We start from the raw sequence: 27,168 nt of genomic DNA on the forward strand, positions 1-27,168 counted from the left end.
AAAAAGGTAAGTAGGGTGGATTTGTCTATGGCTGCTTACGGGACATGGATTTGGGTTGTTTTACCGAAGTAAAAACTGATTTGCAGTGTAGTCAAATATGTCATTTTTCCCACAATCGATTCTACTTCGGTAAAACAACCCAAATCCTAAAGAATGATTAGTTAGGTAAGAAGAGAACAATTGGAAGTTAGTGGCAGAGAATGTTAGAGAGGAAAGAGTGGAAAGTAGAGTGTGGTCGGCCACAGTGTCAAAGGCAGCACGGAGATCAAGTAGGACAAGGATATATGATTGCTTGAGATAGTGAGCTTGTAGAATCAAGGACAGAAAGTAGGGTGGTTTTCATAGACAAACCAGGGCATAAACCAGACTTATTTATGTAGTTATTTATTTTTGCGTTTGTAAAGCACACTCAACCTTCAGGTATCTAGACACTGTTGCATACATGTTACATTCATTGCTTAAGGTTATGGTTACGATTGCAGAACATCAAATAGCTTAAAGTTATGGTTACAGCACATCACATTGCTAAGGTTACGGGTACAGTTCATCACATCTCTTAAAGTTATGGTTCCTGTTGCAGTACATCACTTTGCTTAGGTAACTGTTAGGGTTGCAGTTGCAGTACATCAAATAGTTTAAGGTTACCATTGCAGTACATCATGTTGCTAAGGTTACAGGTACAGTGCATCACATAGCTTAAGGATACGGTTCGGTTGCACCAAATCACATTGCTTACAGTTGCGGTTACGGTTGTGATGGCAGTGCATCAAATAGCTTAAGGGTACCGGTGTAGTATATCACATAGCTAAAGGTTAGGTTGCAGTACATCACATTGCTTAAGGTTACCGTTGCAGTTGCCATACGTCACATTGCTTAAAGTGCTGGTTGCAGTATATCACATAAGGCAGGAGGTTACCGGTACAGTTTAAGGTTACAGTTGCAGCACATAACATTGCATAATGTTACGGATGCAGTTGCAGTACATCACATGAGTAAGAAGTATATTAAATGAATTAAGAGAGGAGCTAAATTGAGAATGGACGAGTGGCTCAAGCAATTAAGATAGGTAAGGGAGGAGAGGGATAGGGGAAAAGCTAGCAAGTCCAGTTGGATTCATAGAGGGTTTTTAAGAAGAGGGATAATAGTGGTGACTTTGAAGGCTGCTGGAAAGTAGCCTGAGGATAAAGAAAGGTTCAAACGAGTAGACAAAGTTTAAGCTAGGGCAGGAATAATAGGAATAATAAGTGAAGAAGGTAGGGGGTCAGAGGGAGCTGCAGTATGGTGAGACCACAAAATAGAATTAGTGACGTCAGTCTCATAGATGGGGCTAACACTGAAAGAAGGATGATCAGAGGTTGGGGCAGTGCAGCTCATAGAGGAGAGAGGGAAAATTGGAAACAGTGGAGTAAGACAGTGTCTAATGTCTTGATTTTATAAAGGAAGAAATTGGCAAAGTCACGAGGCATGAAATGAGAACAAGCAGAAGAATCGGGGGAAGGAGAGCTAAAGGTTTCTTAAAGGGGGAGTTTGGGAGTTTGGTTTAAGAAATAACTCTGGGATTGAATCCAATTCTGGTAGTGATTGGCTTTGGTTAAGTTGTAGAGAAAAATACTAAATATTGTCAATGATTGTCAGAAGCGGCTGATCCTTTGTTGTTTGTTCAGTGCGGCTTGATCACTCGCCAGCAGAGCAGAAAAGTGGAGAGCACTGTCGAAGCTGACAGGAGCGACTTGCATACATACGGCTGCCGATACATCCTACCCTACCTACATGCTTGCTTGCCCCCCAAACTCCTTGTCCCTCGTGACTTGGCGGAGGATTGATTCGGTTGGTGTGGGCTGCCACCGTCCACCAACAGGAGGTCAAGGTGATCCGAGTAAGCCACTGTGTGGCAAGCAGGCATGTGTGGGTAGGGCTTGTTGTTTTTTTTTTAGTTCATTTACTCAGCAGGCAGGAAGAGAAGTGGGGGGGCCTTGAAATGGAAGAAGGTTGTAGCTGCCACAGTACAAAGCGGAGGCAGAGTGTGTAACTAATCTCAGAGACCGGGAGAAGTAAATCGCAGGTGGGCAGGAACATTCTGAAATCCGCCTCGATTAATATTGCCTTGACTCCCACCTGTGGGTCTGATCTTCCAACTCAGGTGATCTCGAGTCCATCGAGAAATCATAGTGCCCCTCCCCACCCCTCTTCCTCAGCCGCATTTCCCTCACCTGTCCCCCTCCTCTGCATCTTTTAAAGCCCTGAATGCTGATAAAGATACTTGGAACAGCGTACCCAAAGTGGGCCTTGCAGCAATTAATCAGGGGCCGATTCAACTGCTGAACCCACTTGACTCAACAGCACCAGCTGGGGACAGGGTTATTTCAGAGGAGCATGAGTTAAGTGCTAAAGCTTGCGCCTTAATTGGGGCATCTATGGAGGAACCAGAAGGACTGGCACCGGTGGCTAGACCTCTGGCGTACCCGCAAGGGGCAAAGATCCAAATCCCCTCGGCTTTAACCATTCCAAATGCACAATGACTGGAAACCCCTTCAGCCCCTTGTGCACTCCAGCCGGTCTTATGGTTCCCATTCAGGGGTCGAATAACCTGGATGAAGCATCCTTGACAGAGGAATTTGGCTTCTCCTCTGCCCTTTTGGCCCCTTTAAAAACTGGGAAACCAGATGGCACAAATGTATCTACTCAGGATACAGTGCCCATGGACAACACATAGCCGGGCTCGTGTTGGCAACAAGTGTTTGTCCACGTTCATAATTGTGACCTCCCAGACATCAGGCCATTGGAGGACAATCGTATCAGAAATCCTGTCTCTCAGAAATCGTCTAAACAGCTGCACACTGTAGTGTCTTGCAAGGAATCGACAAACTTGACTAGTGGCTGTTCAGAGACTCAACACGAGGCCCCTAGTGGGGGCCAGAGTGAATTGACTATCGCCCTAGTGTCACAACCAGTGGAAACACATTTTTTTATTTTTATTCTTGTGTTATTGGTATAGCTGAAAAAATCAACCTTTCAATATGTTCTAATAAATACAAGATAAAAGGAACATTCATCATTACAAGCACATGTTACATTTAAAATGTTCACAGGAAAGAACAAAAGTATGAAAAGAAAGTGCATCTTGGGATGAATGAGGTAAAATAGACTGATTCAATCTAAATTTAGGGATAACAGCAGGTTCATAATTCCAATTCTGACACATGTTCGCTGACAGCTAAATAGTGTACCCCATAAAGACTTACATTTCAAAATTAGATATTCATGAAAAGGATGCTGCAAGTAGAGTATTCGTCGCTTAAGTAGCGCTGGACAAAAGGGAAGCAAATGTTTCAAGATTTCATGCTTTTTTGCATCATAACAGAATCTGCATATGTTGCCAGATTTAGGGAGGATTCTACGGTTTGCTAGAACATCCTTTGTTAACCACAGATTCAACCAGAACCTTAAGAATACATTCCTGTATCTAGAACATGGGAATTTAATCAAATAGGATTCGGGAGTGTGAAATCTCTTAGAATCAAAATGTTCAGTTTGAAAGTGTAGTGAGTCATGCACCATTCTCTCGTGCAGATCCAGTCATATTGCACAGTTTTTGTTTGGCTTGGGTTGGGTTAGTCAATAGAAGCTTGCTAGATATTTCAGCAGCTGCCATAATATCTATTATTTTTCCTCTCCAAATTACCATAGAAAGATATTCATTGGAGTTCACATTCGTAGATAAGGCATTTAGCAGAGAGCCTGGGTTTTAAGTTGACAGATGCGTCTTATATAAGGAGCACAATTTCCACGCATATGAGACATTTAAGGATAGCAGGCCCAATTCATGCCTCACTATACACATCGGTTGGCTCTTAGACAATGATAGAACTCGCTTCCAGAATGAGCCTTCTAATCACAGCCAAAAGGATTCAGGCTCCAGACTCTTGTTTTTGGTGCCATATGTGAATATTGGAACTATCCTCTGGCTGTAGAATGTAAGTAGAGGAAGGATGGTCAATCCTGCTGCAGTCTTTACCTCTCCTGTCCCCTCCCAGGCCCTCTGCATGGCCCTGGCTTCTCATTTCATCTCTAAAACCAGGGACATCCTGTCCCCCCTCCCGTCCTCTCCTCCTCCTCCTCCCTATACTCTCTCCTCTGCCTCCGGCCCTCCTGTGGCCACCTGTCCTCCCTATTTCTCTTCCTTTCCTGTTCTCCCCTGACAAGGTTTCTAGACAAATCCGATCTATGAACGTCTTGTCAAAACAGGTTCTTCCCTGTTCTTCCAAAACCATCCAAAGGCCACATTGCCACCCGCACTCCTGGCCTTGGCTCACTTCTGCAACCACTCCTTTGCCACTGGAGCCTTTCCTTCCATCCTGAAGCACTCTCTTGTGCACCCTCTTCTCAAGAAACCATCAGATTACCCCTCCTGCCCGGCTAACTATCGCCCGATTGCCGTCACCCCATTCCTGGGCTAACTCCTGGAGAAGCACGAAAACTTCTCTCTTGAACATCCGTGAAGACCTGCTCTCTAACCTTGATTCTAATCTCCCCTCTGTTCTCATCTTACTCGATCTCTCTTCTGCCTTTGACACGGTCAACCATGCCATCCTGCTCAATCAGCTCTGTGATGGCCTGGCTGACCTTGCTCCTCTCTGATCGACCCTCCAAGGTCCAATTTGGGTCCTTCCTTTCCTCTATCTCACTCTCTACCTGTGGTGTTCCCCAGGGGTCTAACCTCTCTCCCTGGCTGTTCAACCATTACTTGGCACCTCTCGCCCGCCCACTGCATTGCTGCTCTATGCTCAAACATTCAGTGCTATGCGGATGACACTCATTTTCAGGCTCCCCTCTGCCACCTCTTCTCCTTCTCTCATTTCTGACTGTCTGTCTGCTATCCAGAAGTGTTGTGCCATCAACGATCTCTGCCTAAATGCCAGTAAGACAGAGATTCTCCTCATCGGCACACCTGCACCTCCTTTCCTGTCACTCTCTGGCCAGCCTCCCTTGGCCCTTTTCCTGCTCCCACCTGTGAGGCTAAGGACATCGGGGTCATCTTCGACTCCACACTCTCCTTTTCTCCTCACATCTCTGACGTCTCTGAGAAGTCAAATTACTAACTGCACCTCCTCAGAGGGATTCTTCCTTTCCTCTCCTTCCCCCAGAAGCTCACTGTCTCCAGAGCTCTGGTTCTCTCTAAGTTGGACTACTGCATAAGCCTCTTTCTAAATCTGCCTGCTTCTACTCTCCGCTCTCTGCAACTCATCCAGAACAGGATTGCGAGACTTGTCCTTGGCCTGAAGCCCAGGGATCATATCTCTCCATCACTGAAATCTCTTCATTGGCTCCCAGTGGCTGCAATAATTAAGTTCAAGATCCGCTACATTGTCTACAACAAAGCCTTCTGGGTCCTGGGTCCTCAATACCTCCAACTCTCTCTTCATGAATATCTTCCTACTCAAGCTCTTTCGCTCCTCCACCTCCATCTCCCTCAGGGTCAGTCATTTCTCCAAGCAACAAGTTGGTGGTAGTTCTCTTTCTTCGGCTGCGGCCTCCCTCTGGAACAGCTTTCAAAGCATCTCCGGTTCCGGAAGCACCTCAAGACCTTCCTCTTTGTGCCTGCCTTCTCTTTTCCTCTCCACTGCTGATTTCCTGTCTCATACTGCACTGGTCATCTGGCTACCCTCTGATTTCAGGTCCAGGTCTCTACCCGCCCAGTTGTGCACCTGCACTGTCTCTTGACAACCCATGCACTTGAGGCTGTATCTGTAACCCTACAGTCCCCCCTGCTGTCTGCACTTACCCTTGCACCTTCCACCTGCTGGCCGCACTTCTTGTTATTGTTTTGATCCCATGTACAGCACTGCCCCCTCCCCTTTCACCTGGCACTTTTCCCCTCCTGCCTCCCCTGCACATGCGTGATCTCAGTGTCACTTGACCCAGTAAGATAGGTGTCTCTGTCCTCCCACTGTTTCCCCTTCCTTGCATCGTTGTGCCTTGAAACGCTTGTGTATAGGCGCGTTACAAATGCCATATCATATCATATCATGCAGAATCTACCGGATTTCATGTGTATAATGCAGGCTTGGGCCACAGCCGACTGCATTTTCTACTTTAGTTCTAATAGTTAAGGGAGATCACAGACATGATTGTTGGTATTTAAACCCAAGTAATGGTATTCATTAACCACTTGTAAGCATTCCCCATGTAAGTGCCAGATGTAAGAGCATCGCCTGATTTGATGCTTAGAAGCGCATAGTAAGACTTTGGTCTTCTCAAGATTGAGTGTGAGTAAGTTTGAGTCAACATATTTTTCTAGTGCAGAGAGGAGATGCTGAAGAAGAACGAGGTCATCTGCGTAGGATAACCAGGGGACAGTTTGTTGACCCAACTTGGGAAAATCAGAGATCATTTTGGTAAAGTGGTGTCTCGTGACCGATATAAAGAAGTTAAATAATGCAGATGCTAATATGCAGCCTTGCCTAACGACTAAGGACTCTAAAGATGGGGATAGGGGCCGAATGTTTGCCGTCTAGAGTGAGGTGTACTTGATGGTGGTATCAGTAAGCAATTGTAAGATCTGTGCTTGAAGTCGAAGGAGGTCTTAAAATCAATGAAGGCCATATAGACCAGTTGTTTCATTTGATGCTCATGCATTTTTATTGCATTGATGGTTTGCAAATTGACCGCTGTGCCTAAGCCCGGAACAAAACCCATTTGAAACATATCATAAACATTTTGAGATGTCATCCAAAGATTGAAGTCTCTCAGAATTAGACGAGCAAACAATTTGCGTCAAGTAAATCAATTGGTTGGTAATTTTCTGGCAATTGGCAATCTCCTTTTTTATAGATAGGAACAATAATTGATTTATGCCATGAAGGTGGAATTTGTCGGCATTCTAGAGCCCTGGTGAATTTTGGCCAAGCTTCAGGGTGTAATTTAAGCATGGCATTACTGAGCCTGTCAGGCCCCCAGGCTCTAGAAGAGCTGAGCTTCGAAATATAAAAAGTTATGTCTTCTATATTGAAACAATGTTGATGTTAGTAGAATTTGCTCACACTATCTGATGATCGCCAAGGGGAGCAGAGGCATACAAGGTATCATAGTAGTGGTACCGCATTTATTTGCATAGGATTCTGAGTGATGTGATTGGCTCGATTTAATAGGCCCCAAATCAAGGATGAGTTTTTCGAGGCCAGGGCTTGCAGCATCTGTTCAGCGTCCTTCTGCATAGTTAGAGATTTCCATGACTTGATCCAGTTTTTATACTGGGTTTTTTGACTTGCCTCAGTTTTATGGATCTTGTCATCAAAGGTAATTTGGAGAGTTCTCTTTTGGAAAGATGAAAATAAGTTTCCTTATCATGCAGCTCTGGATCGTACACATGTTTGTGTTTGTGGTAACACTTAGAAAAGGGTGAAGGTTGTAGTTTAAAGATCTACAGGGCCACAATATAGAGGCCATCATAATATATTAGTTCCGGAAGCAATATATCGCTTGGATTCTCAATTTGAAAGTTTAGTTCTCTTAGTAAGTTCGGAGGCCACCTAAATCGATTTCTACCACTGGAGACGGCAAGTGCAGGAATATTGGGACTGGGTAAGGGCTGCAAGAAGAGACTGGGACCATGATAGAGATAGCAACTCATGATCACTATGTTTCTGGGGCTTCACTTGAAAGTGATCCATGGCTGTGAATAGATCACAGTCTATGTAGACATAGTCAAAAATCGTTTTTTGCTTATCTCTTCTCCAGGTAATACGAGGAGGAATATCACCAGGAGTTGTTCTATTGACCATGGTAAGTTGTCTATCATCTATCAATGATGACCAATGGTGTAAAAGGGCTGTATTTCTGGTGGAGCCATTAGATAGAAAATGCATATTGAGGTTACCAGCTAATATGGTGTGATATATCGAGCCATCATTGATGATTAAATCTAATATATGTTCCAGATCGTGCAAGAATGCATCATCCTTTATGCGAGTGTGATTCCAGTATATGTTAATCACAGGTAGCTGTGTTAACATGTTTGGAGACGCCCATGGTTCAAGTTGGAGACCTGATGTAGCTTATACTGCAACAAGAAGGCCAGCCATGGGTCTGCCTCTCGCTAAGGCTTTGGCTGGAAGTAGGGAGAGGCTATAATTGTCCCAAATTGGACGTTCAAGTAGCCAAACCTCTTGTAAGGCAATGGTGACTTAAGAATTCAGCGGGTTTGAGGCAATCAAAAGAAGATGCTTAAAGCCTCTTGTATTCCAGCAGGCAAGATTGTAAGTAAAGAAGTTTTGATCCTTGAGTTGTTAATTTTGATTCGGGTGATGCAAAAACATTGTATGGTTCAAAATGGTTTCGACCTGACAGGGTCTCAAAGGCTCCTTGAGAACAGGTTACCTTTAAAGGTAGAGGCAGAGAGTTTGTACTCGCTAGCAAGGCACTCGCATCTGAGAATTCAGCCGATGAGGATTGATTTGGCAGCGGTTGTTGCGTGAGCAGGAAACCTAAGCAAAAAAGAGCTTCTCGGGCTTGCCATGTGGTGTTAAGAACAATGCCCAATTGCATCCAAAGTCTCACAATCGACAAATCATTTTCATTTAAGAACTCAACTTGTGCTATATCAGAGGAGCAGAGATCTTCAAGCAGTGGAATGTTGCCAAAGATGTTCAAGGTGCTAGTTCTATTCAGATCGTAGATGGAGTACAGTTAAATTATGATAGCTATAGTGGGTACATGCAACATTTTTGGGTCTGAGAATAGAAGCACTATTAGTTTTTGACAGTGACTGAGGCCACATCATAGGTTCAACTCGGGATGGCAGAGTCCAAGAGCTGTTTACAGTGGCGTGTTTCTATATTGGTTTTTAGAGTTCCAAGCTTGTGTAGTTGAATTAATTTGTCTAGTCTGAGGCAATGCAGCAAACAGAGCAATTGACATTTCATTTCAGATTGCTTTTCTTCTAGAGTCAAGAAGTTATCTGTGCTAGGAAGCGGGGGAACATGAGGAGTCAATGGGAGCTGAAGAAATAATAATTTGAGAAGTGAGAATATGGTTGTTAATTTTTTTTATTTTTATGAAGTGCCACCGATTGTAAAAGGTCATCTAATGGGTTGTATTGTAAGTTGACTCGAACCAGCCTTGAGAGATGTAAAATAACTTTTCTTTTTCTGCACATTTCTCTTTAGCTCTTTGCATATTTTTTAGTAATGACAGTTGTTGTTGTCCGAGTTTGTTTGTTCGGCAGTGTTAGTGAGTGAATGAAATGCTAGGAGCTTGACCTGTTTGCAGTCATAGATGACTTTATGTTTTTAGTTTTTTTAAGGACTCTTGAGATTTAGGAGGCTTCTTCATCTTGGAGAAAAAGTTGGATGCTGGTTTAGTTAAAGATAGTGGCAGTAGATGCTTACCACGGGGTCGAGTGTCAGGGATTATAATGATCTTGTCAGCTGATGTTGGTAATGTATTAGAAGAACATTTGCAAGGATCATCATGGAGGTGAGTATCAGAAACCTTATCAGTTGATACCGGTATTGTGTTAAAGGGGTCTTTAGGGGTTGGAACCACACTCTATAATGGTATCTCACTGTAATTATCCTCAGCAATTAGGATTCTGTTGATCTTCTTCCGATTGATTGGAAGTGTCATTAACAGCATGTGAGCCATATTGCAATAATTGCATTAACATGGAGGTCTGGGAGTTCATTTTCGTGTCTAGTTTTTCATAAGATTTAGTGAGTGATAGAAGAGCTGTGTTCATGGCACTGAGAGTGAGTTCAATGAAAGAAGGAGAGGCTCGAGGAGACACTGAATGATTCGGTCGCATTAGGCTGACCTTCTAGGGGTCGGGTAAGGAAAGGAAAGGGAAAGAACAGTTGAGTTGTGTGTAGCATTTGAAAACATGACAGGAGATTGCGATAAATAAGTCATGGAGGGATGGGGCAAGGGGTGACAGAGAAGCTATGTTTACATGTGAAGGGGGAGGAGCATGGGACTCGGTATGGGAACAACGCAAGTTTGATAATATGCAAACATTTCTGAGGCGCTGGGAGATGGTGAAGGACAATTGTGCACCTGAGCTACAAAAACAGTGTCACTACAGCCTTCAGAGTTGGTGGCATTACAGTGTGTTAACACTTGTGAAGGCATAGCTTCAAGACATCAAGGTGGGAGAGACTGAGATAAAGGCAATGATGACAAAGTAAAACCAGCCGCCAGTAAAGAGTCTGGTGGAGCGCACAGATCAAGTAACGGCAGGCTAACACGAGAACAAACGGCAGGTAGCTGGGCAGTGGTTTTAAAAGTGAAGTCATTGTTCGGAGGTCTGGTGATTGATTTAACGGACATCTCCCAATTGGGAAATCCGCGGATGTCAGCTGTTACAAACTGCGAGCGAAGTCGCGTGGTGGAAGTACAGCTCCAAGTGAGATATTAAGGTACGTGTTACTCGTTTTGGAATAAGTTTTGACTGATCGAGTAATTTGGGGATTTCCTTTGCTGGGGGAATCACAGTTTGTAGCGAGTAAATGACAGACAAGGGGATACAAAAATGTGCCTGCTAAGATATTATTACTAATAGGCAGGAGTGATTTAGCAGAATTTAAAAATATTAATTGAAACGAAAATAAAAAGGGGCGCTCACTGGCAAACAGTTATATGGCAAAACAGCACTTGTCGCAAGCACTTCCCAAAACTGTGTGCGTACAAATGCGCGCGCCCTCAGTTAATGTGGGTCTTCTGGGGAAGTGGGCAGAGCCAAGATAGTTTAAACGAAATTGCTCAAAATATAGCAGTATAGTACCTAAAGAAATAAAGGAGAACAATATCCAGTGAGAATATTGAGAGCAGTTTTCAATGCAAATAGTCCACAAACTTTGGGGGGTGATATATTCACAGATTGTTTTCTTTTCAAGAGACTGGGGCCGGGACAGTCAGGGAAACAAAACAGCACTTGTCACAAGCACTTCCCACAAATCCTTGCGCGTAAATCCACACAACTTCTGTTAATATGGGGCTTCTGGGGGGAAGTGGGCAGAGCCAAGAAACTTTCAACGAAATTGCTCAAAATATAGCAGTATAATACCTAAAGAAATAAAGGAGAACAATGTGCAGTTAGAATTTTGAGAGCAGGACAGCCAGGACAGCCAGTGGACAGCAAAACGTGACCTGGGGGGAAATGGACAGAGCCAAGATAGTTTAAACAAAATTGCTCAAAATATATCAGTATTATACCAGATCGTTTTCCTTTGAAAAGCACAGGAGCCAGGACAGGCAGGGACAGCAAAACAGAACTTGTCACAAGCACTTTCCACAAATGCATGGAACAAAATACTGCACCACATCACCATCATTGAACAAGATTGCACAGAACTGATGCTGAAACTCTTAGTTACAAAGAACACTCGAGAAATTTGGCATATCCTGAATACGGGCAATTCTAATAGTTCAGCCTCGCCTTCTAACACCATCTCAGGCGATATATGGGCCACACACTTCTGTAGAGTGTTTGCCTGCCCATCTACACAATCAGACACACAATCTAAACTAGGAGATGGGTCTTGGGCAGTTGAAATGTCGCATGACGACATAGTATCAGCGATTAAGATGTTAAAGAACTCTCTTGCTGTTGGACAGGAAATCATATCGTGCCTCCTTTATTGTATATATTGGCCTAAGCCCAGTTTCTCTGCGAAGAAATCCGCGTTGCAAGGTTCTGACCTTAGATCGATTAAGTCGCCATTTTAGGTTAATCTGCCATTATGATTCTCTCTCCAAAGTCACCTTGTGTTCTAAGATGGTGGACAGTGTTGTTCTGTTTGTAAAATGGCCGTCTTGACCTCTGTACACGAGTTAATGCATAAACTGCCCGTAGGCCAAATGTTAGGGTCATGTACTGAGACCTTGTCCTTCGTTGACCTGTGGATAGAGGATTACCTGTGCCTACGATACTAATCCATGAACATATATTAAGCACAATATTGTTCGAATGCTAAATGTGCACTCTTGTTTGACTACATTGTATAGGATATGTACGAAGGCTTAATGTTGAATCCAAAGATACACTGTTACTATTGTAACCTGTTGGAGTATTTATTAAGGATAATCCATAAATGTATAGATGCATATATTAGGAACGAACTCGGCATGAACCCCTAGCCCGAGAAATGTTTAACCTGCAAATGGGCTGGGCATCATGTTATAAATTGTATAAAAGCACGAACATTCTGATGTACAGTCCCACTCACTTCACACACCGAACAGGGCTGGTAATCGCTGTTTTGTACTGAGGGCCTGATAGCTATCTGTTGCTTTGTCCTTTGAAAACTGTTCAGTTGTAGAATAAAAATCTGTGTATCTTTATAAGCCTGTGTTGGTGTATTTCCTTTTGGGGTACTCAGCCTCGATATTTTCTTTCGCTTTTACAGATGGAGCCCGTATATGGACCCTCAAGATTGATGCCAGCTCGTTAAAGGTTGACGCGGCTATCGGACCGGGATCCGGCGGTGTAAAGGGTGCCCCTTTCCTGAATGAGAAGCGACACCTCAGCAGCGCTGCACGGCCCGATCCCTGGACGGTGAGCATGCGTCCGAGTCGGCATCTTGACGAGGGTCCACATATCGAGGCGGGCAGATTTGTCGAAATCACCAAACACGAGGTAAACTTTGTTAGAAAATTTAGAAATCCGATCGGACCTCCTTAGGATTGATCAGGTGAGTCGTGGCCCGGTTCTTAAGTATCCTGATGATTTGTTTTGGTGTATTGCACTCGCGAGTTCAATTATTGACCAGGTAACACCAGTATTCTGATATGCCTGGGAAATTGTCTGCCTGCTTCAGGGCATTATTCCGTAAGGACAGACAATCTTTGGAATTTGGCCGACCGGCACCAATGGAGGGGTCGCCGGCGTTTACTATGTACTGTAAGCACGGCTTTGGTAGTATAGTGTTTAATGATATTTGGCACAGACAAACTAGACATGCTTCCGAACTTCAGTGGCCTATTAATGGTAGTTTTGAAATCCCTCGTATCGAGTACTTAGAATCCATTTTATTGAAGAAAAAGGCTAGACCTGCAGCATTTGACGTATTACAGAATTGGAAGAAAGAAGCTTTACTGCAGCTCAAGAGTAGGGAAAAACATGCGCGCCGTCATAAGACTAACGCTGAAAAAGCATTGTTATATGACCAAAATAAACAGTCTGAGTCAGTTAGGAATATGGATAGGGCTTTCTCACTTGGTATCCAGAAAATCTATCCTTCTATAGATTTTCATGTTTCTGATGAACTTATTGATAAATTGTTAAATGAATGAAGGCCTGGTGCCACTGCGCCACCTTCGTATGTTCCTCTTCCTGCTGGTTTGCCTCTTCCTGCTCCTCCTGCTCCTCCTATCATTCCTCTAGCTGTTCCTCTTCCCCCAGTCGTGGCTCCCCCTTTTGTCGCTGCTCCCCCACTTTTGCCTGCTGTACCAGTAATTACACCTCTATTCCCTGATGTTCAAAATGTGTCTACTCTCCCTCTTCCAAGTGGTTCTACACCACTTGTAGTAGATCGGGGAGCGGGATTGAGGGTTGTCACTCATAATACTGTATCTCCAGAGAAAAAACGTGAGCTAAATGTGTGGGCTAGGCATTGCATGGAGAAGGGTGATCAAACTAATGTTTTTGCCACACTCTCTAATATGGACAATTTTCCTGAGAAAAACGTTTTTATTGAGGGATTAGGGATTCATTTGTGTGTAATGTGGGACAGGTTAAATGATAGAGATCTCCCACAAGGGTTGAGGGATCTGAACACTTTAGCGTTCTCTAGAGACACTGCAGAGAAAGTGAAAGGTAATGTTGAGAGGGTACTTGAGTATAGAAAGGAGTTGGAAAGGTTACGGAATGAAGATGAAGATGGAGATAGTTTGGACTTTATGTCTGTACAGAAACGGTTCCTTCCTTGTCGCAAATCGATAACTGAGGAAACGCAAATTTGCACGAAAGACGCGATTAGATGGATTTCAGACACATCGATAACTCCTGTTAAAGTATATGACACGTATAGTCAGTGTACGCCAGAAATGCAGAGGAAAGTGATACAGGTAATGGTAGAATACCTACAGGATGAGTGTAAAAAGAAAAATGTGTTGTCCCTCAGAGTTGTTGAGTATTTACAAGCGAGCTTTTTTCGTTTGACACTTCTTCGGCTGCTTTAACGCTCGATTTGGCTCTGTTACTTAGTAAGCGTTCAGAGTTGCCTTCTTCTCATGTGCCTATGAGAGAGGTTCCTCCGACACTTGTCCCAAAAATCGAGGTTCCAGCGGATGTCGGAACGGGTGCGCAGGCCTATGAAATTCCTGCACACTATGTGTCACAGTTCGTCCACGTCCCGTTCTCGAGACAGGAAGTGAACACCATTAGACAATCTATTCCCGACATTAGGAAGAATCCGACAAGGTTCTACAAAGAAATAGAGTCTGTTTTGCAATCCTCAGTATTCACTTTAAGTGATATTGATCTGTTATTTCCTGTACTTCTGCCTGTTGATTTGTGGAAACAGGTTAGAACTATAGACGATGTACCAGGGCTAGGAGATACATAGACTGGATGGAGAAAGGCCAGTTGGCGAAAGACTGTCAGGTGATACTAACTTTACCTGACAGAATAGTTGTGAAATTGAAAACTATAATTCCCGAAAAGATAATTATTTGGGACAAGCTTACTGCCTGTGTCCAAGGGAAGTCTGAGGGTGCTACCGAGCTCTTTAATCGGTTCGAACAGGTATTTTCAGATTTCAGTGGACAAGACTTAGGCACAGAGTCTGGGAAAAGATTATTCATAGACAAATTTGTGCGTGGATTGCTGCCTGACATCCAGTCACAAATGATGTGCTCTGAGAGCGCTTGGCAAGCGAAATCTGAATCAGAAGTACTGCACATGGCTCAGTACTACGAGAGTCATGTCAATCATGAAAAGGAAAGAGTTGAAAAGAGGAAAGGTGATTTGAAGACAAAAGTACTATTACAGCAAATTGTTAGAGGCCCTAGAGGGGGTAATTCACAATTTAGAGGTCAGTAGGTTCCACAGGGTAATGCGCCGTTGGGACCTGTAAACATTAACCAGTGTGCTTATTGTAGACAAGAGGGTCATTGGCGTGCACAATGCCGGTCCTCCGACAGAGGTCAAATAACACATTTGGGAATATGGGTAGACGATCCAGAGGTTGCCCGGGTGTAGGGGGCCTTGGTAGAGGTCAGTTTTCACAGGATTCACAGCAACCTTTTTCACAGGACAATAAGGCTTCAGGTGTGGATACTAGAAACATTTTTGATCATCCTTCTGCCGCTTACCTCTCTGAAGAACTTCCTTTCGACGACATTCTGTTTCGCTAGGATTGCCCGAAGCAGGGTTTGGAACCAACCCCTATTCCCGTTAATCAGAAAGGTCCCTACGTTGAAATGATAGTGGGAAATAGGAAACATCTATTCTTGATAGATACAGGGGCACAGAAGTGTTCCATTGATCAATCTTGGGTTCCAAACATTCCACTGTCAGGGCAAACTAACGTTTCTGTAGGGTTTTCTGGCACACCAGTTGTCTGTCCGGTTTCTTCGCTGGTACCTATTTGTTTGGGTCCATTTACAGACCATTGTCCATTTCTTTTGACTACCAATTGTGGAGAGAATTTGTTGGGGTTCAATCTGTTGAAGGAATTAAATGCGGTAATTCACTGTTCTGATGGAGTGCGTTTGATGATTTCTCCACAGCAACTTTCTGTCTCTCAATTCTTGACTAGACCTTTGCCACCGGAATTTAGTAATGTTCCAAAGGGGTTAATGCGCTATTGATGATAATGATGTCGGTGCTTTACAAATTGAACCTGTTCAAATTTTCTTGAAACATGGAGTAAAGCTGCCACGTATTCCGCAGTATAAGATATCGGTTGATGGTGAGCAAGCTTTGAAATGCAACGTCTCCGATTTTGTGCCTTGAGGGGTGATTGAGGAAATTGCAGGTAGTTTGTGCAATAGTCCGATTTTGCCCGTGTACAAAAAAGGTGATAATGCAATTCCTTTTCATTTCATAATTGATTTGCGTGCCATCAATAAGATCGTCGCTCCACAATTTCCAATTGTGCCTGATGTGACGACGATAATAACTATGATCCCGGCTTCAGCTACTTACTTTAGAGTTGTGGATCTAAAGAACGCTTTCTTTAGTATTCCTTTACATAAGGACAGTAGATACCTTTTCGAGTTCACCTTAGGGGGACGCTCGTTTACCTTCACCCGTGCACCGCAAGGTTACACGGAAAGTCCTAGCATCTATAGTATGGCTTTGAAAGAGCAGCTCGACACCCTTGAGTTGCCCTCTACTTGTGCACTGCTTCAATATGTTGATGACTTGGTTTTAGCTGCTGACTCAGAGAGCGCTTGTAAGGAGGGCACCGTGTTGTTACTTATTCACCTGGCTAAACATGGACATAAAGCTTCGCTGAAAAAATTTCAATGTTGTTGTCAGGAGGTCGCCTATTTAGGCTATCTCCTGTCAAAGGATGGAAGAAGGTTTTTCGCCTGATATGATATGATATGATATGGCATTTGTAACGCGCCTATACACAAGTGTTTCAAGGCGCGACGAGGCAGGGGGGGGGAACAAGGGGAGACAGACAACGATCTTACTAGGCCAGGTGTCATTCAGATCGCGCAAGTGCAAGGGTAGAGGGGAAGGGAAAAGTGCATGGGGGAAAGGGAGAGGGGAAAGTGCAGTACAGGGTTATAAGCATACAGCATACAGGATAAATAACAAGGGCCAGCTGGTGGCAAGTGCGAGGTAAGTGCAAACAAGTGCTGGGAAGGGGGGCTGTATGGATACAGACACAGTCCCGTAGTGCAGGGGTTGCCGTGGAGGCAGTGCAGGGGAGAGTGGCTGGGCCGAGAACGGTGAATGGCCCAGTTGCAGATTCAGTGCAGTTTCAGTAGTATTAGCAGGGGAGAGGGGGAGAGAAAGCGGAGGCAAAGAGGAAGGTTTTGAGGTGCTTCAGGAACCGGAGGTGGTTCTCCTCAAGTTTCAGGGAGTTAGGAAGGCTGTTCCAGAGGGAGGACCCTGCAGTGGAAAGAGATCTGCCCCCAACTCGTTGTTTGGAGAAGCGGCTGACCCTGAGGGAGTTGGAGGCGGATGAGCGAAGAGCTCGAGAAGGAAGATATTTAGGAAGAGAGAGTTGAAGGTATTTTGGCCCAAGGCCCCAGACGGCCTTGTGGACAATGCAGAGGGTTTTGAACTTGATCCTCGCAGTCACTGGGAGCCAGTGTAGTGATTTCAGTCCTGGAGAGATACGGTCCCTGGGCTTGAGGCCAAGGACAAGTCTTGCAGTCCTGTTCTGGATGAGTTGCAAAGGGCGGAGAGTAGAGGCGGGCAGATTAAGATAGAGGCTGTTACAGTAATCCAGCTTAGAGAGAACCAGGGCTCTAGAGACAGTGAGCTTCTGGGGGAAGGAGAGGAAAGGAAGGATACCTCTGAGGAGGTGTAGCTGGTAGTGTGACTTCTTAGATACGTCGGATATGTGAGGAGAGAAGGAGAGTGTGGAGTCGAAGATGACCCCAAGGTTTTTTGCCTTGCAGGTAGGAGTAGGAAGAGGGCCCAGAGAGGCCGGCCAGAGAGCAGCAGGGAAGGAGGGAGTGGGAGTGCCGATGAGTAGAATCTCAGTCTTACTGGCATTAAGGCAGAGGTCGTTGGCGGCACACCATTCCTGGATAGCAGAAAGACAGTCAGAGATGAGGGAAGGAGAAGAGGAGGCCGAGGGTAGCCTGAAAATGAGTTGGGTATCATCCGCATAGCACTGAAAGTAGGGGCAGAGAGCGGCGATGTGGTGGGCGAGAAGTGCCAGATACTGGTTGAACAGCCAGGGAGAGAGGTTAGATCCCTGGGGGACACCACAGGTAGAGAAGAAGATGTCAGAGAGGAAAGACCCCAGTTGGACCTGGGAGGGTCGATTTGAGAGGAAAGAGGTCAGCCACGCCAGAGCCTGACCAGTGATACCGAGGTTATCACGGAGACGGTTGAGCAGGATGGTATGGTTGACAGTATCAAAGGCAGAAGAGAGATCAAGCAAAATGAGAACACATGGAATGTTAGAGTCAAGGTTCGAGAGCAGGTCCTCACGGATGTTCAGGAGAGCAGTTTCCGTGCTTCTGGCAGCTCTGAAGCCAGACTGATGGTCATGAAGACTACCAACACATTCAGCATGGAGATTAAGCTGGGAGATGGCCAGTTTCTCCAGGAGCTTGCCCAGGAAGGGAGTGATAGAGATTGGGTGATAGTTAGCTGGGCAGGAAGGGTCGGAAGAGGGTTTCTTAAGAATGGGGTGCACAAGGGAGTGCTTGAGAGGGGTTGGGAAGACTCCAGAGGCGAAGGAGTGATTGCAGAAGTCAGCAAGGGCAGGAGCCAAGGAGTCAATGTGGTCCTTGATAGTTTTGGAGGAACAGGGGTGGACCTGTTTTGATGAGACTTTCATAGATCGGACTTGTCTTGAAACCTCGTCAGCAGAAAAAAGGGGAAAGGAAGAGACGGAGAGAGGTGGGGTGGCTGCAGAAGAGCCAGAGGAGGGGCAGGGAATAGAGGGGGGGAGGTTATAGGAGGAGAGTGAGGACAGGATGTCCTGAGTTTTTGAAATGAAGTGAGAGGCCAGTGCCGTGCAGAGGGCCTGGGAGGGGACAGGAGAGGTAGAGACTGCAGCAGGGTTGGCCAGCTCCTTGCAGATTTTAAAGAGTTCGGCCGAATTGTTAGATGCCGCAGAGATGCGGGCTTGGATAAGGGCTCTCTTCTTGGTGAGAACGGAGAGCCGGTATTGCCTTTGGAGCAGGCGACAGGCCAGTTTGTCAGAGGATGAACATGAAGCACGCCATTTCCTCTCTGCCGCCCTGCACTTGCGCTTAAGGGTGACGAGATCCGAGTCATACCAGGAGTTACATTTGGCTTTGGGCTTCAGGCGGATTCTCATGACAGGGGCAAGGATATCAAGAGTATCAGATATAGCGGAGTGGAGAGTGGAGAGGGCTGTGTCAGGGTGGGAGTCAGCCGAAGGGGGAGGAGGGGGCAAGAAGGCGGCAGCGAAAGCCTCAACTGACACGCGATTCATGGGTCGGATGACCGAGAAGGAAGGTGGCAGTGATGGGGGTGGCTTTGCCTGTGGGATAGGGAGGGTGAGGTGGGAGGAGAGGAGAAAGTGATCACTCCAGGAGAGAGGAGTGGAGAGAGGGACAGAGAGGGGAAGGTCAGAGGAGATCAGGGCATCAAGAGTGTGCCCTGCAGAATGAGTCGGCCCAGACGGGAGAATAGAGAGTGAGAGAGAGTCGCAGAGGTTGCGAAAGAATCCAGAGGGGGGGACAGGAGGCATCCAGGTGGATGTTGAAGTCTCCAAGAAAGAGGAGTTGAGTGGTTGAGGACAGGAGTGAGGAGGAGAGGTCCGCCCACTCGGAGAGGAAGGAGGAAATTTGACCAGGTGGCCGATAGATAGTAGCCACGGTAAGGGAATGGCTAGGAGAGAGAGAGAGTCGGCAGACAAGACATTCAAAAGAGGAGTAGGTCTGCATGGGAGTAACAGTGGCAGGAATCCACTCAGGGAAGATAAGGGCCACACCTCCCCCCGCACGGTTGGGCCTGGGCACAGAGAGGATCTTGTAACCGTCGGGTAGGAGTGTGTCAAAGCTGGTGACAGAGCTGGCCGTGAACCATGTCTCAGTGAGACCGAGTACGTCAAGGTCAAGTTCCTCAAGAAGGCGGCAGATATCAGAGGAACGGATAAAACTAATTTCTAGCATGTCTGTCCCAAATACACAGAAGGAAGTTAGAGCCTTGATAGGAATGTCTTCTTAATGTAGGCAGTGGATCCCCAACGTTTCACTAGTGATTAAGCCGATGTTGGCTCTGATGAAGAAGAGCATATCTTCGCCATTGCCGTGGAACATGGAGCACCAGCATACATTTGATTTGCTCAAGACTGCATTGTGCTCAGCACCGGTTTTGGGCACAGCAAATAATGAAAAGGCCTTTGTGTTGTTTGTGCATGAATGTGATGGATGTGCTTTGGCTGCATTAACGCAGGTACATAGAGGGAAGAATAGGCCGGCGGCTACTTTTTTTCCGCCCTTGATCCTGTAGCATGCGCTTTGCCAAGATGTTTGCGAGCTGTCGCTGCTGCGTCTGTAAAACAGAGTGAGGGAATGGTCCTAGGCCATGCTTTAACCCTAATGGTACCTCACTCTGTAGATGTTCTGCTGAACAGAACTCAAACGCAACACCTCACATTCACACGGTTAACGAGATATGAATTGATCTTGTTTGCACCACACAAACAAATTAAGAGGTGTTGTGTTCTTAATCCGGCTGAACTCTTACCTTTCCCGCAAGGTACTGCTTGCAGTGACGAAGAGTCACATGATTGCCTTTACACTACCGAACAAGAGACAAAGGGTAGAATTGATCTGAAAGATACTCCTTTGAACAATCCACAAGGGAAGCTGTTTTGCGATGGCTCCTGCTTCAAACTTCCGGATGCTACATCCACAGCTGCTTATGCAATCACTACATTGAGCACGGTCGTGGAAACCAAGAGAATCACGCATAACTCTGCGCAGGCCGCAGAGATTATTGCATTGACCCGAGCTTGTGAACTTTCCGAAGGGCTTACCGTGAATATATACACTGATAGTTAGTATGCCTTTGGGGTGGTTCTGAACTTTGGGAGACTTTGGTCAGAAAGAGGGTTCTTGACTTCACATGGTACAAAAATCCAGCATGGCTCCTTGATAGTACAGCTACTCTCAGCGCTTGCACTCCCTACTCAGCTAGCTATCATAAAATGCGCAGCGCATCAGAAGATTGTAGATAATGTAGGAAAAGGGAACGCTTTTGCTGATCAGGTAGCCAAACAGACTGCCACTGATCTCTCTTCAGACATGTATACTTCAAGGGAGGCCACAAATGCCTGTACTATGGATGAGGGTATTGATTGCGTAAGGGATATCCAAGCCGATGCCACGTTAGAAGAGTCTAAGAAATGGGCTGAGGGCTTGGGGAAACTTGATGATGATGGGTGTTGGGTGGACAGAGTTGAAGGGAAGTGGCTACTTCCCGATGCGTACATTATGATGATGGTTGTTATGGCTCATGGTCCCACACACATATGTGCTCGTAAAATCACAAAAATGTTGTTGAAAGTATGGGTAAATGACAAAATCTCTAAAGTAGCTGAACACTTTGTTCAGGAATGTATGATTTGTTTGCAGCATACTGTGGGAAAGGGCACGTCAACTCCTAGGGGTAGTTTTGGTCCACCTTCTGTCCCCTTTGAGGTCATTCATTTTGATTTTATTGAGATGGAACGCTGCAATAATCTAAAGTGTGTGTTAGTCATCATCTGTACCTTTAGCAAATGGGTTGAGGCTTTTCCTGTCAAAGACTCTACAGCCATGACTACTGCAAAAACTATGTTAAAGGAATACTTCCCAAGATTCGGGCTGCCAAGAGTCATCTGGTCGGACAATGGTCCACATTTGATCGCTGCTGTAATTCTGCAGATAAGTGCAGGATTGCAGATCGATAAACGGTTCCATTCTGCAAGACACGCTCAGAGTGCTGGACAGAGTGCTGAAAGACACAACGGCATCATCAAAAACAAGCTCGCTAAGACATGTGCAGGCACCAAACTAAAATGGCTGGACGCCTTACCGATCATTCTGTTATCAATGCGAACAACCCCTCAAACTAAGACTGGGCTCTCTCCCTTTGAGGTGGTTATGGGGAGGCCTGCTAATATTTGGAATATTCCGAAGTGTCGTTCTTTACGAGATGTTGTAAATGTACTTCTTTCAGATTACTGTAGCCAGTTGATGAAAAACTTGTATTTGATTTATCACCAGGTGCGAGAGGCTTTACCTGTATGATACGAGGGCCCCGGTCACAGCATACGACCTGGGGAATGGATCCTCGTAAAATCCTTTGAGCAATCTTCTTGCCTCACACCTCGTTGGCGGGGCCCCTTCCAAGTCCTGCTGGTCACACAGACTGAGGTGCGGGTGGCAGGCCAGAGGAATTGGATTCATGCGTCGCACACCAAGAAGATTCCACACCCAGTGCGACACGATACTGAAGAAGCAGAACCCCTCACCAATGCTGTAACCAACAATCCCAAAGCAGCAATTAGCATCAAGAGTGCATCAGAGACTCTCCCTGATCCTATGAGGTCTGGGGAAACAGCCATTTCATCCCCACACTCTCCAAACATTTTGTTTCCGGAAGCGATCCCCAATTGTGCCTCTGACCTAGCTTCTGCACATTCACCACTTCCAGTGGGAAGTGACGACATGTTGTTCATGGATCAATCAGTACCAGGGATCACAAGGTACGATCTGCGTCCAAGGAAATAGACCTACTGCACGGTTCGGCTGTGCGCTCAGAGAAGAAAAAGTCATCAAGGGCTTGCCTTTTTGGCCTGATCAATTGTTCGTAAGGGGATTCTGTTGGCTAGGGTTTATGGAAGGACTAAGAAGACGCTCGGCCTGGAGGTCGCCAGCTAATAACACTGGTGCGTTCGTTTGAAGACTACAATGCCTGCAACCGCTCCCGCTCGTATGGAAAAGGGAAAAGACTGTGTTACCAGCTTCGGAAATGAACATTTAAATGTTTGGGCCCCGAAAACGTACTGCTGTCATGTGATATTGTTAATTGGTTTTATAATAGTCATTGTTGTAGGGTTCTGGTATCTAGAAGAAGTACATCCGCTTGAGAATTTGTTGCCGACTGAAAATGTACCTACTGTTTCTACTCCTTTCGTGCATCTGCACACTCTATCTCCTAGAGAATCTCAGCACAGGCAGAGATATCATAATAATACACTATTACTCATCATGCTACACATGCTATCTTTAACAAATCTAATTGTTGGGTCTGTTCACATTTACCGCAACACGGGGATAAGGGGTTAGGTTGGTATATTCATCCTCTACCTTTGACAACTGCATGCTATGCTTCTGTTGGAGCACTATTCTTTGGTCGCTGGAACGATAGCATCTCAGGGAACTTTGATGGGACTAATTTGAATCAGTTTGAAAAAACGTGTTCTGACTCCCTTGGGATGCTCGCTCTTCGCAAATAGGAGTAAGCATAATGTTGCTGCTATTAGGCCTTCTGATAGACTGTCCAATCCTTTTCAATCTTTGATTTCTTTTAAGGTGGCTCCTATAGGCAATAAAGATGCCACGCCTCCTTCTTACACTGTTAACCATAGCCCCGATTCAGTTTCTTTCTGCATACAGAGGAATGGTACTCAGTCAATGGGTGATTTTAAAGGTTACGCCAACGTTGCGAATTTGACTGGTGAGGACAGACCTTTGTATGTAGGCGAACATGTCTACTTTGTTTGCGGTAATGTAGCATTTCCATGGTTACCCAGGGATTGGCAGGGAACTTGTTATTTAGGGATTCTGTTACCCGGGGTATTCATAGACAGTACTGTAGAAGTTTCAAAGGCTCGTCCACGGCGGGACGAGAATGGTGACACTTCAGCACAAATTCTGGGCGATGTAGCTAAATCCTTTGTGCCATTTTGCGGACAAATAATGAATTCTGAAGATACTAGGAGACTAGCGAGAGTACTGGAGAGGATTGGCAACCGGACCACTGACATACTCTATAATATGACTCTAGAACAGAAAGCAATAAGGTTAATAGCACTTCAGAACCAGATGGCATTAGATGTCATCCTGGACGTTGAGGGGTATGTAAATTAGTGGGGTCCGCTTGCTGTGTTTTCGTGCCCGATTCCTCCCCAACTATCTTCAAGGCAATACAGAATCTGCATATCCTAAGTTCAGAAGTGCATGTTCCTGAGGGAAACTGGGATCTTAGCACTTGGTTCTGGGACTTCTTGCGATCTTGGGTTTGGAAGCTACTTTCGGTCTTGCTGTTCATTTTAGGAATTATGCTGTTTCTTTGTTGTTGTATACAATGTCTTCCTGGTATGTGTTCAATGTTAGGAGGATGTTGCGCACAGGCAATGGGTACATTAGGACGCAAGGTATACGCCCAGACAAGAACTCCAATGAATATATGCTGAAAGAAATCCTAGTAACTGATCTTATGGCAAATGATATCTCCGATAGTGATTCAGGGTGTATGGACGTTGAGACGTGGAATTATTTATAAAGTGACTAGGAAGTAGTTTAGCGCTTGGCTTAGGCCAAAAGGATGGTTTGTCGAACGGGAAATCATATTGTGCCTCCTTTATTGTATATATTGGCTTAAGCCCAGTCGCTCTGCGAAGAAATCCGCATTGCAAGGTTCTGACCTTAGATCGATTAAGCTGCCATTTTAGGTTCATCCGCCATTTTGATTCACACTCCAAAGTCACCCTGTGTTCTAAGATGGTGGACAGTATTGTTCTGTTTGTAACATGGCTGTCTTGACCTCTGTACACAAGTTAATGCTTAAACTGCCCATAGGCCAATGTTAGGGTCATGTACTGAGACCTTGACCTTCGTTGACCTGTGGATAGAGGATTACCTGTGCCTACGATACTAATCCATGAACATATATTAAGCACAATACTGTTCAAATGCTAAATGTGCACTCTTGTTTGACTACATTAGCCCGAGAAATGGTTAACCTGCAAATGGGCTGGACATCATGTTACAAATTGTATAAAAGCACGAACATTCTGATGTACAGTCCCACTCACTTCACACACCGAACAGGGCTGGTGTTCGCTGTGTTGTACTGAGGGCCTGATAGCTATCTTTTGCTTTGTCCTTTGTTTCAGTTGTAGAATAAAGATCTGTGTATCTTTGTAAGCCTGTGTTGGTGTATTTCCTTTTGCGGTACTCAGCCTCAATATTTTCTTTTGTTTTTACAGTGCTGCCGGACCCGACCTGATCAATAATGTAATTCTTAAGAAGAACCCGATGGAGTGGGCTCAATTTATTGAAAGGCTGTTTGTGAGCATTGCCCGATCTAAACAACTTCCAGAGTCGTGGTTATCAGCAATTGTGGTCCCCATTCATAAGAAGGGCAGCTGAGACAATCCTGACAATTATCGACCCATTGCCCTCCTGGATTCAATCAGTAAAATCTTTGGCTCCCATCTGCGATTGAATCTGTTAAATTGGGCGCAATCAGCTAACATCTTAGAAGTACGACAAACTGGTTTCTCAAAAGGCGTGGGCGTCGATGTTAATCTTTTGAGACTCACAATCTTAAAATTGGAAGCGCAGAAAGCCAGAAGTAAAATTCACCTAGCATTTATTGATATGAAGCAGGCCTTCGATTGCATAAATCTGCTCTGGGCCAAACTAAGAAAGTGGAATTGCCCAGCAAACATTCTCGACCCAATAATGGCGCTGCATTTGAATACATCAATTCGAGTACGACTTAATAAAAGTAGGGAATTGTCAGACTCTATATCAACAGCAAGGGGAGTTAAGCAGGGGTGTCCCCTCGCCGCTGACCTATTCAAATTATTTTTGGCAGACTTACCTGAACATCTTGACCAGGTGCATTGCTTCTCTCTCAAAATAAATCAAGTGCCAGTAAGATGTATTGTTTACGCTGACAACCTGGTTTTGGTAGACAGAACCCAAATTTGTCCCCAACGTTTATTAGTTTGCTTATATGATTATTTGTCCATTAATGAACTCACAATTAATACAGAAAAAACAAAAATTGTGTCCATAGGCGATGTCACCAGTAAAAGAGACAGAGCCTTTAAGTGGGCGGTTGGTGGTCAGTTTTTGGCTTCTGTTGCTTCTATAAAATATCTAGGAGTTCAGTTCAATAACTCCATTAGTGAACATCAGTGGGTGAAAGAACTGAAATTGAAGTTAACAAGGCTTGCACTTCAAGCTGCAAAGATAAATAAAAGTAACAGTAAATTTTCCTTATCACCGGTCTTGATGTTCTATATGCAAAAGGTAGTCCCCATAATAACTTTTGGAGCCGAAGTCAGCTGGAACATCAACGAGCAAACTTGGAATATTTTAGAAGGGCGTTTCTGGTGTTGTGTGCTTAAACTTCCACAATGTGTCTCAATTACAACACTAAGACATGAATTATCTTTAAACTCATTGTATAGCCATGTGATTTGGAAATCAATTTCGCTAATGCGAAAGATGAGTGTAGAAAGTCTGATGCCTGCCTATCAAATATTCATAAAAACTGCGATGACAGAAGTACTAATCTATTAATCCAATGGTGGCTCAGAGTGCAATCATGGGTGGATGCTGTGGAGATTAGCAAATACGATGTCTTAATCTGCCCACAAAATGCTAAAAAGAAATTTGAGTCTTGAGCATGGATAGTTAACCTAGAAAAAGGGAGAAATTGCTCTCTACACACTGGCTAGGTAATGAACAAAAAAACGAAATAACCAGTCGAAGTATCTGTTGCACTGCCCTTCTCGCTATTATCATGAGCAATTCCTGAGATTTCACACAAACACCTTGAAATCTAAGGAAATCCTGTGGCAAAGAAAGGATAAATTGGTAAAGGATAACTTCTGCCGTTTCTGCCATGTGTCAGTCGAATCGTTAAAACATCTAGTCACTGAGTAAGTGAAAATTTGCAAATTATGCTCCATACACCTTGGACAATTTGCTCCTATTGATGAAGACATGGCTGATTGGTGGCGTAAAATTTCCTCTGGCAATAATTTAAAACATGACTGTGCAATTGTGAAGTACATGGATGCGCTCTTAAAATTCGCTCCTTGAGGAATGCATAACAAGATGATACTTAGATGCACTAACAAATGATGGTGTCATTTGACCTGTCTCAACTGACTTGTATGAAATTTTTGTTCTAGAAACATGTGTTGTTTTTTGGTTTAGGTTGATAAAATAATTTCTAATGTATCAGAGGAAGTTGAAACTAAAGTTTTTACGTTAAGTTTAAACTGTAGATTTGTTTCAATAAAAATAAAAATACTGCACTAGATAAAAACGTTCAAGTGACAAAGGCAGTGACTAGGCCTATGGGACCTGGTGGAGCCAATAGCACTTGTGCAGCTAAGTCAGCCTCTAATATAGGGGCCTTGCCTAAGGTCACTAAAACATTAAATAAAACTGGCCTTGAGAAAATAGACAGCCTAATAATAAATTGATGTCATTCTTCCGCCCTAGATCAAATCGATTAACCAGCATGATGTGACAGGGGAATTG

Source organism: Ambystoma mexicanum, chromosome 2q, assembly GCF_040938575.1.
Source record: "Ambystoma mexicanum isolate Mex_15411 chromosome 2q, UKY_AmexF1_1, whole genome shotgun sequence".
Taxonomy (NCBI): domain Eukaryota; kingdom Metazoa; phylum Chordata; class Amphibia; order Caudata; family Ambystomatidae; genus Ambystoma; species Ambystoma mexicanum.